General features: G+C 42.9%; 1 pseudogene; it reads right to left on the bottom strand.

Annotated features, from left to right (window-relative positions):
* Positions 1 to 216: 216 nt before the first annotated feature.
* Positions 217 to 14,790, bottom strand: LOC103681278 (annotated as a pseudogene).
* Positions 14,791 to 16,430: the final 1,640 nt, after the last annotated feature.

Raw genomic sequence — 16,430 nt, 5'->3', positions numbered from 1 at the left:
TAATCATCCTTCAGCTGACTTTTTTTAAAAAGTAACACCCTTCCTCACCAAAATATACTTTTCCACTTGCTTTTTTAAAATTAATAATCAATAAAAACTTGAATTCACCACTGCCTGACTCATTTCCCTGTCACGTACAGCATATGAGGGTCAGGAGGGCTATTTGCAGCACAAGATTAGGGGATACTGGTCTTCAAGGTTCAGCTTTCTTGCAAACTAAAATACCCACATTTCCAAGTGTGATGGAAGAGACGACCTCTAAGAATCTCACAGGACAATACAGGCGCCCAAGCTGTTGATGGAGTAACAGGGCTTCCATCAAATTGCCATGGTTACCCTGTGTAACATATTTCCCATCCTGTTTCAGTACTTTTACTGAGAGGTCAAGAATCAGTCTGAGAAACTCCCTTGTGGAATCTTCTGGAAACGTAGAGATTGGAACTGCTGTCAAATCATTAATCATATAATCAAACTCTCTCCCTTCTTTGGCGTATCTCTTCAGCACTGGAATAGTCTTCTATTAGAACCTGAGAGCAGTCTCCTTTAAGATTGTCTCCGGCGTCGCCACATGTTTTTCGCATGTATTTCTTAACATCCATCGACCACCATTTGGTCAGTCTCTACCGTAGTGACCATCTTTGGTTTCAGTTTGACAATTTCCCATGATATGCCCCCATCTCCACCCCCTAGAATCAGTGCATCTTTACCACTGTAGTCTTCTTCCACTGCCTATGAGGGCCTGGGTATATCCAAATCACTCTGCCAGATTAACATCCCCACCAAAGATGAGAGTATTTCCAAATTGCTTTGAGTGTAGAATTTTAATGTTCTGATAAGGTGAATCTTCATCATATACCATTTTGTCTATGTCATACTCAACCAGGCAACCATTAGCAGTGAGCCAGTATCTGTCCATGGCCCCTCCTCAAACTAGGGGGGTAATCGCTTCCCCCACCCTATGCTGTCCTCAGTTCTTTCATTCTTTCTTCTACTTTGTTCAAAAGACTGCCAATTTCTTGGCCTTGTGAATCACCACCATAACTCTGAAGGTCCAACACCACCAATTCATGTGGGTAAATTCTCAACCTGGCAAAGCTGCCGTTTTTGTTTATGTAGGTAGCTAAATAAGCATGGCCTTGCCAGCTGTGTAGACTCTGTCATTCCTTGCTCCTGGAAAATGGACTGGAGGCCTTGTACACTGGTCTCGCATCAGCTTTGCTGCTGAGCATGAAGTGGAGTGTGCTGTGCCGTGCTGCTGCTATAGTGAGGCCAGGCCCTGTGCCGTGCCTAGGCGGGTGGCCACGGGAGACCAGGAGGCGGCGGGACGTGCCGGGCTGCAGCCAGTGGGGCGTGCCCACCTGTGAACATTTTTAAAGGAGTGGCTTCTAAAGTAATCCTGGGGGAAATTCTAGGGTAATTCTTAAAGAGCTGGTTCTCTCTAAAGATCACCCTTGTTGTGATAGGTGACTCAATTAAGAGTCATCTACTATAAAAGTTTCAACACAAGACAGGTTTGGGAATTTCAAAGCAGACATTAACAAGTGTTAGTTGGGAAAATGAAAGACTGGTAACCCAGGTCATGAAGAGAGTGAATGGGGTTGGACTAAGTCTCTAGGTGCTTTAGAAACCCTGGGTATACAGCTCAATCCACTAGGATGAAATGAGGCAAGAAGACAAGTTCATAATAATAGTGCTTTGTTAATCTGGTTACTGAGCACTTTTTTAAACCTGTTAGCCATCTACAGACAGCAACACACCTCCATGGCTTCACTCTATCCTGTGAAGACAGCGGAGAGCCTCGTACTTAGAAAGACAGAGTAGTCCTGGGTTTAAGCATGACTTGCTTTACAAAAAGCTCTACTAGGTATCTACGTGCCAGCTTTATTCAATACCATTCACGAAAAGGCTAAGCCAATTTGTCTAGCCTAACTTTTTAATGAAAATACTGTGTGTGTTTAAGGCTGAAATCAAACATTTGGGTATCCTGAAAACAAACAAATCAGAACAAAAAATTAAGAGGTTTCGGTCCACCACATAGTCTAAATCATGATTATTAGTAACTTTGAGGGCAAGTGAGCCAAAGAAAAAAAACATATTCTCTTTCGAAGATTCAAACTTCAGCCAATTCAAGTGATAACCTTGTTGATTCGGTTAACATTAATAGGCACATCATAGTAAGACTAGCAGACCAGAGTCCAAATCTTGACTCCTCCACTGATAATTCTGTGTGATCTAATCTCTATGCCTCAGTTTCCTGAGATACATAATAGCACCTACCCCACAAGGTAGTTCTGTGAACTAAGATAGCGCACATAAATTGTGCATAGCTCTATGCTTCATGCTGTTAGCTGGCGGCTCATAAGGTTGTGACAAACACAACAAAGGAATGGCTAATAGTATTAAGTCGTTTTAGTTGTTCCTACTTCTCCATATATGATCCATTATACCCATTTTGAGCACTCATGCTCTCTAACGCAAGTACAGTGTCCCATGGTTATTACCTTGAGTAAGCAAGCCAATGAAGTTACATGAAATGTTCAAGCCAACATTACAGCCATTTGATCATTGCAAGACGATAAGCATCCTTACCCAGCACAAAATTCATAAATCGAACATCAAAGTCTGTGCTGAATCATTTACACTTAGGTGATCTAACAATTATAAAAGCAGCAAATAGCATGTATAGTTTCTAAAGAATGATTTTTTTAAAATCACATACCTAGGGTTTATGATGCCATAGTTTCATTTAGATGGTGTATACAACTTCTAGAGAATTTTTAGTTGCTTGGAGTTCCCCTACCTTCTGATGGGAAGAATCAAACTCCATCAGATGAATGAGAATATTTACCTGGGATAAGAAAAGAGTGTATTACAAGCAGTGTTTATCAATATACTTGAACTAATCTTATGAAATGTCCTACGAATTATAATTCTGCAAGTGGACCGGAAGGACTGGCTGTCCCAGTGTGTGGGATATACACAAAAGTGTGGCTAATGCATGAAATGGACTAAAATCTGTAGACTAAGCTCCTTACTCTGTTTTCTACTTGCTGATTGACTCCTGGACTAATCCTTTTTTCCTTCATCAAATACGAGAAACTATAATAAAGCTTTCTTGTGAGAACGATTAGAGAATAATTTTTTAAAAGCGATTTTACCAGACTAATTTAGGTTAGTAGTGACCTGACCTGATTAGAGTGGCCCTGACCAATGAGAGTGGTCCTTTTTCTCTTTCTTGCTGATTTCATTCACAACAAACAAACAGAACAATAAGATGCTGGTCATTTGTTACTTAGATCTGAAAGGGTCTCTACTATATCTAAGTATATGAAGAATGAAAAATTAAGTGTGGTTTTTAAAAAGTGAAATTCCATGGCTAAAATTAACAACACAGGAAACAACAGGTGTTGGCAAGGATGTGGAGAAAGGGGAGCCCTCTTGCACTGTTGGTGGGAATGCAAACTGGTGCAGCCACTCTGGAGAACAGTATGGAGGTCCCTCAAAAAGTTAAAAATAGAAGTACCCTATGACCCAGCAATTGCACGACTAGATATTTACCCAAAAGAGACAAAAATACTGATTTGAAGGGATGCATGCACCCTGATGTTTATAACCCAGCATTATCAACAATAGCCGAACTATGGAAAGAGCCCAAATGTCCGTCGACTGATGAATGGATAAAGAAGATGTGGTATATATGCACAATGGACTATGACTCACCCATCAAAAAGAATGAAATCTTGCCATTTGCAATGACTTGGATGAAGCTATAGTGTATTATGCTAAGCAAAATATATCAGAGAAAGAAAAATACCATATGATTTCACTTACATGTGGAATTTAAGAACAATACAGATGAACATATGGGAAGGTGGAAAAAAGAGAGAGAGAGAGGGAAACAAGCCATAAGAGACTCTTAATGATAGAGAAGGAACTGAGGGTTTATGGAGGGAGGTGGGTGGAGGACAGGCTAAATGGGTGATGGGTATTAAAGAGGACACTTGTCGTGATGAGCCCTGGGTGTTATATGTAAGTGATGAATCCCTGAATTCTACTCCTGAAACCAATATTGCACTTTACGTTAACTAGAATTTAAATAAAAATCTAAGGGAAAAAAAGGTAAATTCCATTCTGTAGGATTAAGGTCTAGAAGACTACCAGGAATGTTAGAAGACTGGTAAGATATCTAAATCCTAATACACATGGGAAGCTTTGAAAAATTCAAAAGAAAATAAGCAAGGCTTGGGGCACCTGGGTGACTCAGTAGGTTGAGTGACCGGTTTGGCTCAGGTTCATGACCTCAGGGTTGTGGGATCAAACCCCACCTCAGGCTCCTTGCTCAGTGTGGAGTCTGCTGGAGACTCTTGACCTCTGTCCCTCTTCCTCTCCCCACCCTCCACACATACACTTGCTCACTCTCTCTCAAATAGTTAAATAAATCTTAAAAAAAATAAAACAGAAAAGAAACAAAGACTTGGTTCAACTTTATCTTCAAAAAGAACTTACAGGACTGCACTCAGTGAGTACAAAGCCCCGGTTCACACCTAGAAGTCACCTCTCTGTGGATACTATGATACGGTGGGTCAATTCTGCCTCAGTGCAGAGACAATGGTCCCCCGGAATACGACGGAGCTTGGGAGATAGCCATTTAGCAAAAAGAATTCTCTTTCTGCAGAGAAATACTCCACAGTGACTCTCATCGAAATTTCTGGAGCCCATCTCTAACACTGGCCATGATATGGAGAGCTCAGGCTCATCTCCTGTATTCCTTTATTATAGAACATCTCAATTTTGCATGGCCGGTGGATTATTATTTTTTTTTTTAATGAACACTGAAACAATAAAGAATTTAGAAAGCAAAGCCATCTTGTGGACTGCAGCTTCAGGTTTACGTAATCACTGCTTTCCTTGTTTTACTGTATTTTGATGAGAGCCAACATTCTAATTACAGTCCGGCATCTCTTGTTGGGGAGGCGGTGCCAATCACACCCCATTATATATCGATGCGGAGTAAGTGGCCGTTAGGGCTGCTGCAATCACCACCCTAATTTTCCGCTCACGCTCCAGCCACGTCAGCGCTCTCGTCTCCAGAGGTAAGAGCAGCTGCACTCTCTGTACTCATTAACCCAGCCGCCCTTGACATTTGTTCCTTTTTTTTAAAAACCTCGTGTCGCAAATTCTCTACTAAAGGCAAGACTTTCAGCCCGTGATTTTTTTCCCCCCGCATTGATTATTTCAGCTGTTTTTCAGGATCTGCCTTTGCATCTAAAATAGTACTCTTGCATTTCACACACTGAGTTCAAAATTCCAAACAGAAGACCTGCACGTGACTGTGATTTGATGCGATAGAATGGCCCAGGGCGGGCACCGAGGGGAGCGTCGGTCCTGAGAGCTTCACTCCCTGATCTGAATCTGGCTTTAAAAGCGTTAGAAATGTGTTTCTTCTTGATATTACCAATTGCCTAAAAGCCTGATGCGACCGGTTATGCAGGATATTTTACCCTTAGTGATTCTCATTTCAGAGAAGCTTCATTGTGATGGGTTCCTACCCTGCTCTGACTCTCCTTTAGCTCTGCAAATGGCTGTTCTTGAGAGGATAGCTTATATTAATTACACTGCGTCTTCATAGTTCCCTGTGTGCAGCAGGGCTCCAGTGGCTAGCGTCTTGCATCTGAAATGCAAGAAATGGGGAAAAGATATTTGCATTTTTATATCCTCATATAGCAAAGGATCGGCCTCACCTGCCTCAGTCCCCAAAACACCCTCCCACAGCTCATTATTTATCCTCCACAATCTTTTTTTTTACATAAGGTATAATAGTATTGCACTTTATTGATTCTAGAATGTACTCCCCCCATACTTTAGCATCTCTGGATTAAGAGTGGGGTTTTTCAATCAATGGCATGTCACAGTTTCAGCATTTTTCTTAGTGTACAGAAAATAAGGTTTTTAAAAACCTGGTGAATCCTTTGATTGTATGAAATTCAGTAAAAATTGGTAGCGTTTACTGAAGTCTCACCATGTCCCAACTATTATTTTAAGTGTTCCCCCACCTCATTTTGACCCTCCACAGAAACCCTATGAATAGGGACCACTCTTAGCCCCGTTTTACAGAAACCGAATCTCAGAAAGATGAAGGAACATAGTAAGTGACAAAGCCAGGCTTTGAACACAGGTCTGTTTGATCGAATGCCTGTTCTTCACTATGTCCCATCACATAACCTTCTCCTCCAGCCACGCCTGCCCTTGGAAGAGGGTCATTTGATTTGATCCTCAGTGTCCTTCCTTCTAAGGAGTTTTGCAAAGATGAAGTTCTTAGTATAGTATATTAATCATGTAAAGTAAAATAGCTTAGGAAGTATTTTAATTTATTCAATAACACTAATAGACTTTTTTCTGGATATTACAGAGATACAAAAATTTCTAGAACACAGTCCCTACCTCCACGGGATCACAGTCTAGTGTGAGAGGCAGACATCCCAGACAATAATATCAACCATGGGGAAAGTTCTAGAGCAGGGACAAATACCAGGGATCTCCAGTATAAGATACCTCAGGTATAAGGATGAACTTGAACCGGACTGTCTGGTTGCTGAGAGAAGTCTCCCTTGAGGAACTTACCTTGAGGTTGAGTTTTGAATCATGAGAATTTACTTCAGGCTTCATGTACAATGTCAGAAGATGAATGAATGAGTGAGCGAATGAATTGATCAATCACTGAAAAAAGGAATCAACCATGGCTTGGAAGAGACTGAGCCCACAACTTGGGGACATGGATGTGTCAAGAGTAATCAATGAAAGACAAACCCTTGAGGGAGTCTGAGGGGGAATGGGAAGAGGTGAAGAGATTCTAGAGGTTGTGGAAACCAAGCGAAGGGGCTTCAAGGAGGAAGTGCTCAGCAGTGTCCTAAGTTGCAAAGAAGATAAAATAAAGACTGAAAAGAGTTGGTCAGATTGTGTCCTCGGAAGTGTTGGTGTCATCAGAGAAGAGCAACAGGGTGGTACCAGGTTCCCTCTGCCTCATTTTCACTTAGGGACCTAAGGCCTAAAAGGATCTGGTGGGATCCTTGTGAGGCCTCAACTCCCATGTGGACAGCAGGTGCTGGACGCCTCCCAGCTTGGGGGAAGAGGTTGGGAGGCAGTTTTGCAGGCATAGACCACCACCCCACCCCAGTCTGCAGAACATCCAATTGGAAAAGTGCCGGTGAGGATGGCGGGGATGCCGGCATATTGCCCCCAGCCCTCCCCTCACTGGGCACTGTGTGCAGGCATTCCGGGACCACTGTGCACGGGGCCCCAGGGCTGCTCCTCCAACCGAGGAACCAAAGTTGGGCAAACATTCGCAGATTTTTCTCAGGCCCCTGCTTTCAGCTTTAACTACTAATATGTCAGCTCTCATGACAGCAAGTGACTTTTTTTTTAAGATTTTATTTCTTTATTTGAGAGCGAGAGCACGAGTATGGAGGGCGGGTAGAGGGAGAGAGCGAAGCAGGCTCTCCGCTGAGCAGGGAGCCCTACGTGGGGCTCGATCCCAGGACCCCGACATCATGACCTGAGCTGAAAGCAGACGCTTAACTGACGGAGCCACCCAGGCGCCCTGCAAGTGACTTTTTATGACCCACAACTGACTTTACAAGCTACAGGACCTGACTAAGTTCATCTCTAGTGTCAGGAAGAAAAGGAGCTCACAGAGTGGGTTTGAAGGGACAATGAAACAGATAAAATTAAGTCTCTTTATGATTCCACCCTATCAAACCCAATTCACTGAATGAAAAGATTATGAGGAAAAATCAGGAGAGAAAAGAAAAGGTGCCACGTAGCGTGGTTGTTGTAGCCGGACTGTCACTAAACAGCGATTGGGACCCGAGTTGCAAGCATTATGCCAATCCCAACAGATGCGGGGAAGGGACAACCCGGGCATGATTCCCTCCCTCACCAGGCTTAAAGTGTCAAAACAAGTAACTGAATACAAAAATACAAAGAGAATTATAAGCGCTAGAAAGGGAGAAATCCCTCTACTTATAAAGAGAGCACGCGGGGGAGAGGAGGAAAGGCCTCTCTGAGAAAACCAGTGCTGAACTGAGAAGCCCAGGATGGATACAACTGAGGCAGAGGGTGAGGGAGGCCCACCCAGGATACACGCGCCATGGGGTGCAGGAGGCAGGAAGGGCAGGGCCCCCAAGACATGGTGCGAGGCCTGGGGACTCCGGCTCCTGGGCTCCTTCCTTGGTGCCAGGGCATCTCCCTAATCTTTCCATGGAGAATCGTGGCCTGAAGCTGTGTATACTGTGCCAGGTCTAGTGACGGAGTATATTCTTTTTTTCTCTACAAGTCTTTCTCCTGTGAAGACATTGGTGAGAGCAACATTTCCTGGGATACTCATTCAGCGATATTTGTAAATCTGATAGGCAACGTGCTTACATATTTTCCAGGGCATATACTTCGTATTACTTTATCATTTTGTTCCTCCTCCCCATATTGTTGAGCACTGTCGAAGGAGACCTTGTAGTTCAGTAAAAGAGATAAGACACTGCGTGAAATACTTCTACTGGAGTGTCCAGAAGGAGCCTGCATCCCAGCTCGGAGGCCAGGAAAGACGGCAACTGGCTTTTAAGGACAAACATGGTTGATTTCAATTTGCAAGGTCTGATTTAAATCAGAATAAAAAGCTACACGAAATCAGCTAAAAGGGGTCTGCTCTCTGGCTCTCCAACAATTAGTTGAAAGACTCCTACTTTGAAAATAATTCACAGCCCCCTCATCTTTTAAGCCAATGCTACTCAAACTACAACCCAGGGACCAGTTCCTGTTCTGTTCCGCAAATTGTTTGTAACCAGTCTGCAATGAGATAAGTACAGAAACAAAGTAAGCATTTAGAACTTTTATGGCAATTTGACAGAAGAGTTTTATGTCTGCTGAATTTAAAAAAAAAAAAGGAAGGAGGGAAGGAAGGAAGGAAGGAAGGAAGGAAGGAAGGAAGGAAGGAAAGAAGGAAGGCGGAGGGAGGAAGGGAGGAGAGAGAAAGAAAGAAAGAAAGAAAGAAAGAAAGAAAGAAAGAAAGAAAGAAAGAAAGAGGAAGGAAGGAAAGGAAGAAAGAAAGAAAGAAAGAAAGAAAGAAAGAAAGAAAGAAAGAAAGAAAGAAAGAAAGAAAGAGAGAGAGGAAGGAAGGAAGGAAGGAAGGAGGAAAGAATTGAACTTATGTTTTGTACGTCTTTGGAGGTTTTTTTAATTGAATTTTTCTATTTATTATTTGTAAAAATATTGATCCACAATGGATTTAAGACAAATCTGGTCCTTCCACACAGGTGTTCTGAGACTCCTTATTCAGAGCTGCTCAGGGGGCCTCAAAGGCACCCCACTCAAAAGAACAGGCATTTAATACGACAGTTCCGGAAGGATCTAGAAACACTAGTCACAAGTCAGGACCCATCCTGTAGACTTTCTCATTCTAAATAGAGTTCTTGGCCAGATTGTCAGCAGCTTTCCAGATTTCCTCCTGCAGGAAGCACAGATAAGGAAGCTACACTCCTCTTGAAAAATCAGATTTATCCAGAATGACGCTTAATTTCACATAAAAGCCACAAAAATCTGAGCTGGGCAAATAGAGGCACAAGAGAGACTGAGTGTTACCAGTGGTGTCTTCAGAGCAAAGTGTCACTTCTCTTTCTTCTGACTTTAAAGGAGATAGAAGAGGGACGCCTGGGTGGCTCAGATGGTTAAGTCTCTGCCTTCGGCTCAGGTCATGATCCCAGGGTCCTGGGATCGAGCTCTGCGTTGGGCTCCCGGCTCAGTGGGAAGCCTGCTTCTCCCTCTCCCTCTGCTGTTCCCCCTGGTTGTGCTCTCTTGCTCTCTCTTTCAAATAAATAAATAAAATCTTTAAAAAAATAAGTAAATAAAGGAGATAGAAGAGTCTTGAGCTGGTAAGTCACAGAGCCTGTGGCAGAAATCCCCAAATGGCCATGACTGTATCATTGGTTAAATAAAATCAGGTATTACGGTTATGAAACCAGCCCTGTAGGGTCACCACGCTCTGCTATATGGTTGTTCCTGCAGTGGCTAATAGAGGTGAGGTCTGCTGTTAGACTCATTCTAGCCAGGGAGATACTACAACACCCCCAGTGGAAGGCTTCATTGCAACCTGGGTCTAAGGACACACTCACCGAGCCAGCCCTGCAGCACTCATGGACAATTGAAACTAATGTGTCCTTAGCAAACATCGCCAGGTTCCCATTATTTGTATTCTCGGCTGTTCTCAGATGTCTTTAGTTGGTGTCTTTCATTAGACTAAATTAGTTGGATTTTTACAGGCAGAAAAAAATATCTTCCCATATCTTTTGTCATTTTCCCACATGTCTATTACATTCTGTGCCCAGTAGGCTCTGAGTAAATGTTGACTAACCCGTTAATAAAATGATGTAAATCAAACAGCAGGTTCCTTTTTTTCACTCGCAACGCATTTATTTTCTTTGCTGGTGTACTGTTTTAGTCAAAGCTCCAAGAATTTGATTTAAATTTTTGGAAATAAAGGAACATAGACAAAACAATACAAACTTAGTTCATTTGGATCCTGTGTACTCGGGTATCACGCCCAACCACAGAACTTGACAGCTCCACATCAATACCTAATTAGCTCAGGCGAAATCCAAGCTACTCACCCATTAAGGAAGCGTTCAACTGATGAGATTTCTTGAAGGGAAATTAAGAAACAGAGACCTAAAGCACTTTTCTCTTCTTTTCTGTTCCCTTTTCTTACCTCTTCTTGAATTTCCCAAAAATTATGCAGAAAGGCTCAGATGGAAACTGAATGTGTTCTTTCTTGTTCTAGTGAACTCAGCCACAACGTCCCGTGAGTAAGGGCCTAGAGATGAGGGAGCTGGAAGGCTTGAGGGTGGCAAGGCCAAGGAAGAGAGAGCCCAAGCCCAATCTATGATAGCAAACCTCAGGCCATCACTCTAGACACAAGCTCCATTGGGGTGAACCGGCAGCACCTAGGGCCTAGAAATTCTGTTCCATTCTTCCCTCATCGTCTCTTTGTCTCCTTCTCTCCTGCATTCACTCACCCCATCCCCATCTTTGCATAGCCAAACCCACTTCCCTTCTCCTAGAGAAAAGAGGGGAACTTGCTTGACTGGGGGCGGGGGTGTTGGGAAGTGGCCCACATGTTTTGAATGGAGGGTTCCATTTTCATTTGTTACCCCATTGCCTCTGTGACTTCCCTGCAAGTGGAGCCAACAATTCCTTTGAGAAAGACCCAAAACTCTTCAAATGCAGGAAGTCTCAACCTCCCCAGAGAAGATGGCATCTATGCTCACTAAACCCTTTGAGAATTACAAACTGTGTTTTAGAATCTTATTGCAGGCTGTTCCAGGAAAGACCTATTTGGTGATGCCACTGGAAGGCCATCTGGTAACAACATTGTTCAGATTCTAAGTGAGCACAAGCCATAATGGAGAAGGTAAAGAGAGAAGGAACTACAAAAAATATGATCAAATAAGCAGAGGCCCAAGTCTCTAGAATCTTGTCATTTTTCAAATGACCTTATGAAAGCGGAAAATTAAGCAACAGGGGGAAATAAAAGAGAAAGAAGGGCTTTGCCTGTTCCTTCCTATTTCCTTTGTTTGGTTTTCTGAGAAATGTGTTTTGTAGCATAATTTTGGCATATTTGCTATTGGCAGAAGCTTGTAGGATAATTCCTTCATTAGTGTGCAGAATTTGATTCAACAATTCATTTTGAAGTCAGAACTTCACTACCTGTAATGGAATCACATAGGTTATATTAGGGTATTTCTTAAGATATCAGAAAAGGGATTATGGTGGGTTTTTTTTCCCTTTAATCGAGAAACAGAAAGGGAAGGAAGGACACAGAAAAAGAAAGCTGGAAAAAATTAAGAGCCAACTCTGAAAGGGGACAAACCATTTAATTCATACTAAAGGGAAGCCCAGTTACTTGTACAGTGATGTGTTCCTCATTAGTAGGTGCTTGTGAGGGTCCAGAGGCTGTCAAAGAGAGACATTCGATGCTTCCCTAAGTCTCTCATAAAAGTTCTCCATTCACCCCCGAGGACAGCCCCACACTGCTAGCTAGCCAACCATCGGCAGCGACAGCGGAGAATGCAGGCGACCCAACAACACAGAGGTGGGTCTAGATTGTGCCTGAGAACGTGCCTCCCTTCTTGGGAAAGGCTACAGCTCCCTAACATCTTAGAGACTTGGGCACCGACCTCATTCATAGTTTGGTATTTAAAGCAGATCCAAAGTGGAAGAGATTGTAACAAGATTCTAAACACATATGGTACTTGTTTCTAAATGACAATACTAAGTGTGGATGTACTCTCTTTGGGGAGATGGAGGCTTACTGGATTTGGAGAGTTTTTGCTCTTCCTTGAAGATCCTGTCGGGCTCTACTTGCTGGATTTGTAGTGGTAGTCACACAGGGGATAGGGTAATGAGGAAATGTAGAACCCAACCAAAGTCTGACCCCAACCAAAGGTACAGACAACCAAGCTCCTACATGCACACACACACACATATGCACACACACACACACACACACACACATACACACAATACTCCTCTCGGGCAAACTAGCCTTAACCTGACCTTGAAGGGCCAGTGCCCATCAAACCACAAAACAGAGCTAAGGAAGCCAGAACTCCCTCTGGCTCGCTGTGTCCACAGGTGGGTGAGTATCCAATTTTAACCCACAGAGCCCAATATTTGAGCTTCCATTCACTCATTCTTTGATTCAGCCAACACTTGAGAGTTTACCATGTCCCAGGCCTAGCTATGAATACAGGTATGAACAAAACCAAGTCCCTGCTCTCACAGAGCTTAGATATCTGTATCTTTGTAAGTCACGCTAAATCATTCCATGGAGAAAGGGTAGAATATGAATACACTATCACAACCAAACCAAAGAAATCAAGCATTTATTTTTTTTAATTTTTTAAAAAGATTTATGTATTTATTTGACAGAGCAAGAGTCAGCCAGCGAGAGAGGGAACACAAGCAGGGGGAGTGGGAGAGGAAGAAGCAGCCTCCCAGTGGCATGGAGCCCGATGAGGGGCTCGATCCTAGGACCCTGGGATCACGCCCTGAGCCGAAGGCAGATGCTCAACGACTGAGCCACCCAGGCGCCCTGAAATCAAGTATTTAATGAAGACTCTGTGCATGTTTTTGCTTCCTCTCTTTCCCGAGTCCCATGTGCCTCTGTCCTCTGTCTTCTCCACATAACCCAGGCTTAAAAGCCAATGTCTTCAGTATAGAAGAGTTTCATTCTCAGAGTATCTGAAAACTGAAGTGACCTTTGGGGCTAAAAGTCCTCTTCCCAAAGCAAACTTTTGTGCAAATGGGCTGAGCCAGAGGCACCAGGGGTGACAACAGGGAAAGGCAGCATGGAGCTTGAAGGAGTGGGAAAAATGGCTGCCATGTCTTGAATGACTCTTCCAACTGAAGGGGAGGATTCTCATCCCTGGGCCGGATGGGCGAGGTGCTGTAGTTCTCTGAGAGAAGGAAGAAAGGAAAGTCCTGGTAAGTCTCAATGGAGAGAAAATTATTGTTTGAAAGCCACCGATGCCTTTTTTTATATATTTTTTTTCCTCAGGGAACTCAACCTTGGAGTTCATTCATGGATCAGCAAACACTTACTGAGTGTCTACTTTGCAGCATGAACTATTCTAAGCACTAGGAATATACATCAGTGAACAAAATGGGCAAAAATCTCTGCTATCCTGGGACTTACATTCTAGGAAGAGGACAGAAAATAAAAACAGTACAGAATTTAGAAGGGTAGTAAAATGGCCTTGATAAATGGTAGCCTATCAGCAGGTGGTAAGTATTATATGTAATATAATATATATTGCATATATATTATATATAAATATAAAAAGGGCCCAGGGAGTAAAAAGGTATGTGCGGTGTGCAGCATTAAAACTATTATCAGTCGGGGCGCCTGGGTGGCACAGCGGTTGGGCGTCTGCCTTCGGCTCAGGGCGTGATCCCGGCGTTATGGGATCGAGCCCCACATCAGGCTCCTCCGCTATGAGCCTGCTTCTTCCTCTCCCACTCCCCCTGCTTGTGTTCCCTCTCTCGCTGGCTGTCTCTCTCTCTGTCGAATAAATAAATAAAATCTTAAAAAAAAAAAAAGTATTATCAGTCAAGTGGAACTAGGCTAGAAATCATGAAAATAATTTTATAACATCCAATGGCTTGGAAGGTAGGTATTATGCTTTTAAATAATTCAAGGGTCCAGTAAGAAATGATGGAGGAAACAAGAAAATATTTTGAAGTGTTCCATGTGCTGGGTGTTCCCAGCCCCATTTCGACACCCCCGCTCCTGCTGTCTTAGCACTGCAGTGGGCCGAGGTTCTTCCCAGCAGATGTTGTCTACTCAGGTGGGGCACCTTTCAGTGTCATCAGGCGGCAGCCACCTCTGCTCTGCTTCCCACCCTTGGCCCTGCCCTGTGCCCCACACACCCCATTTTCTTCCCATCACTGGCTCTGTCCTGCACCCAGGCCACCCTCTTCTCTTCCCACCCCTGGCCCTGCTCAGCACCCAGCACTCCTCTCCCCACCCACCCACACGTCCCCTCCCCCTAAATTTTTCCAACCCACATGTCCAAGTTCCATCTCATCCCTGAAAACAGCCTGCTCTTGGCCGGACCCCGGACCCAGAGCTGCAATACCTACAGCACAGTCTACATCTGAGACCACAGACCTAACGCAGACACTCATCTCTTCCCTGTATGTGAAGGCCAGGAACGCCCAATCGATGGGCAAGCCTTTGGCCATATGGACTCTGTACCATGGGGAGGGATATAGCCAAAGTGGGTCCGAGTGAGGTCCAGGGAAGGGCTCCTCTTGTCTCTGGAAAGAGCAGAGACCCAGTGTGTGCAATCTTGAGCTAATATCATTATTGGTCCTGTAGAGTCGCCCCCGCCACCACCACCACCACCATCATCATCATCATCATCATCATCATCATCATCATCATCATCAAGAAATACAGCATCTGTAACTATAGCTAGGCAGTCTTTGATCATTTCCCTATCACTGAAGTAGTACTCTTTAAACCACAAAAACCAAATACCTACCCTGTACCATGACATATTTTTGTCACGTTTCTCCTTTGAACAAACATCGTTAATGACATACTCTTGAACTGATGTATTTTGGCTTTATTTCACTGATCCCATAACCTAATTAATTATGGAATATGCTTTGTCACCTATTACCTCTTAAAACAAGGTACTTTTCCCACTGTAAACAAGGACAAAAGAAAGAAACAATTGTCAACACTAAGAAATAATCCCCAGTCTACTTTCAATGTGTGTGAAGCAAGTGGTGCTTGAGGGTTATGAAAGACATACCAAAACACGCAGCAATTAACCAGAGGCTCACTGCATTTGAAAAAGAATGTATATGGAATGAAAAGAGAAAGGTCCCCACTTACTCTCTAGTCCCCTTCCCATGGGAAACCACTGTCCAGCATTTTGTACCCTTCCCAAACGTTTTCTCTGCTGGTACAGACACACACATACTCTATGTAGATTCCTTTTTTGATAGGCGAGGGGAGCACCAAAACTTCGATTATATTCATCGGCAATTTGCTTTTTTTCCCTTAATAATACATCAGAGGCATCTTTTCAGGTGAGTATATAGAGAGAACAACCATATTTTTCTTACTAGTTGCTTAGTATTAATGGATGTCCCCATTTATGATCATTGAAACCATTTCTATTACTTGTATTTCTATAAATGGTACTGTGATGTGTGTGTATATATATGTGTGTGTATATATTCACACATCTTTATGACTTTGTAGAAGAGAGTCCAAGAAATGGAACTGGTATAGTTCATACAGTACAGAACTATCTTCCCAAAGTGCTGCGATCTTTTTTACATGACCATCGACAGCATGCCTTTCCTCCCTCACTCGTATCAGTTAGACGTACATCATACGCATGTTTGAATTTTTGCCAATCTGATAGGTAAAAAACCTTATCTCTTACTAATTTGCATCTCTTTATTTCTTCAATTATTAGTTCAATTAATATATATTTATATGTCCCTTGTCATTCATTCCTTAGAGAAATCCTTGTGTAAATCCCTCGTTCATTTTCACTGTCTTTTTTTCTTTTCCTTATTGATTTGTAGGAGCTCATTTATTTTGGGGTTATTAATCTTTATCCAGAATACTTGTTAGAAATACTGTCTCCCACTCGTTACTGATATTTGCACTTGCTTTTAATGTTTCTTCACCAGAGAAAGGTTTTTCATTTTTTACTCAGATCTGTCCATTTTTTCTGTATGGTTTCTGGGTCTAATGTCTTACTTAGGAAGTTCTGTCTTACCTCTTGAGTATATTCTCCTTTATTTTTTTTTTCTTTTCCATGTATACTTATTTGTTTTTTTAAAAATTCTACAAATAA

Source organism: Ursus maritimus, unplaced genomic scaffold (genome assembly GCF_017311325.1).
Source record: "Ursus maritimus isolate PB19 unplaced genomic scaffold, ASM1731132v1 scaffold_9, whole genome shotgun sequence".
In the NCBI taxonomy this organism is placed as follows: Eukaryota; Metazoa; Chordata; class Mammalia; order Carnivora; family Ursidae; genus Ursus; species Ursus maritimus.
Note: the sequence above shows the minus strand (reverse complement) of the source record. Positions and strands in the feature narration are given on the sequence as shown.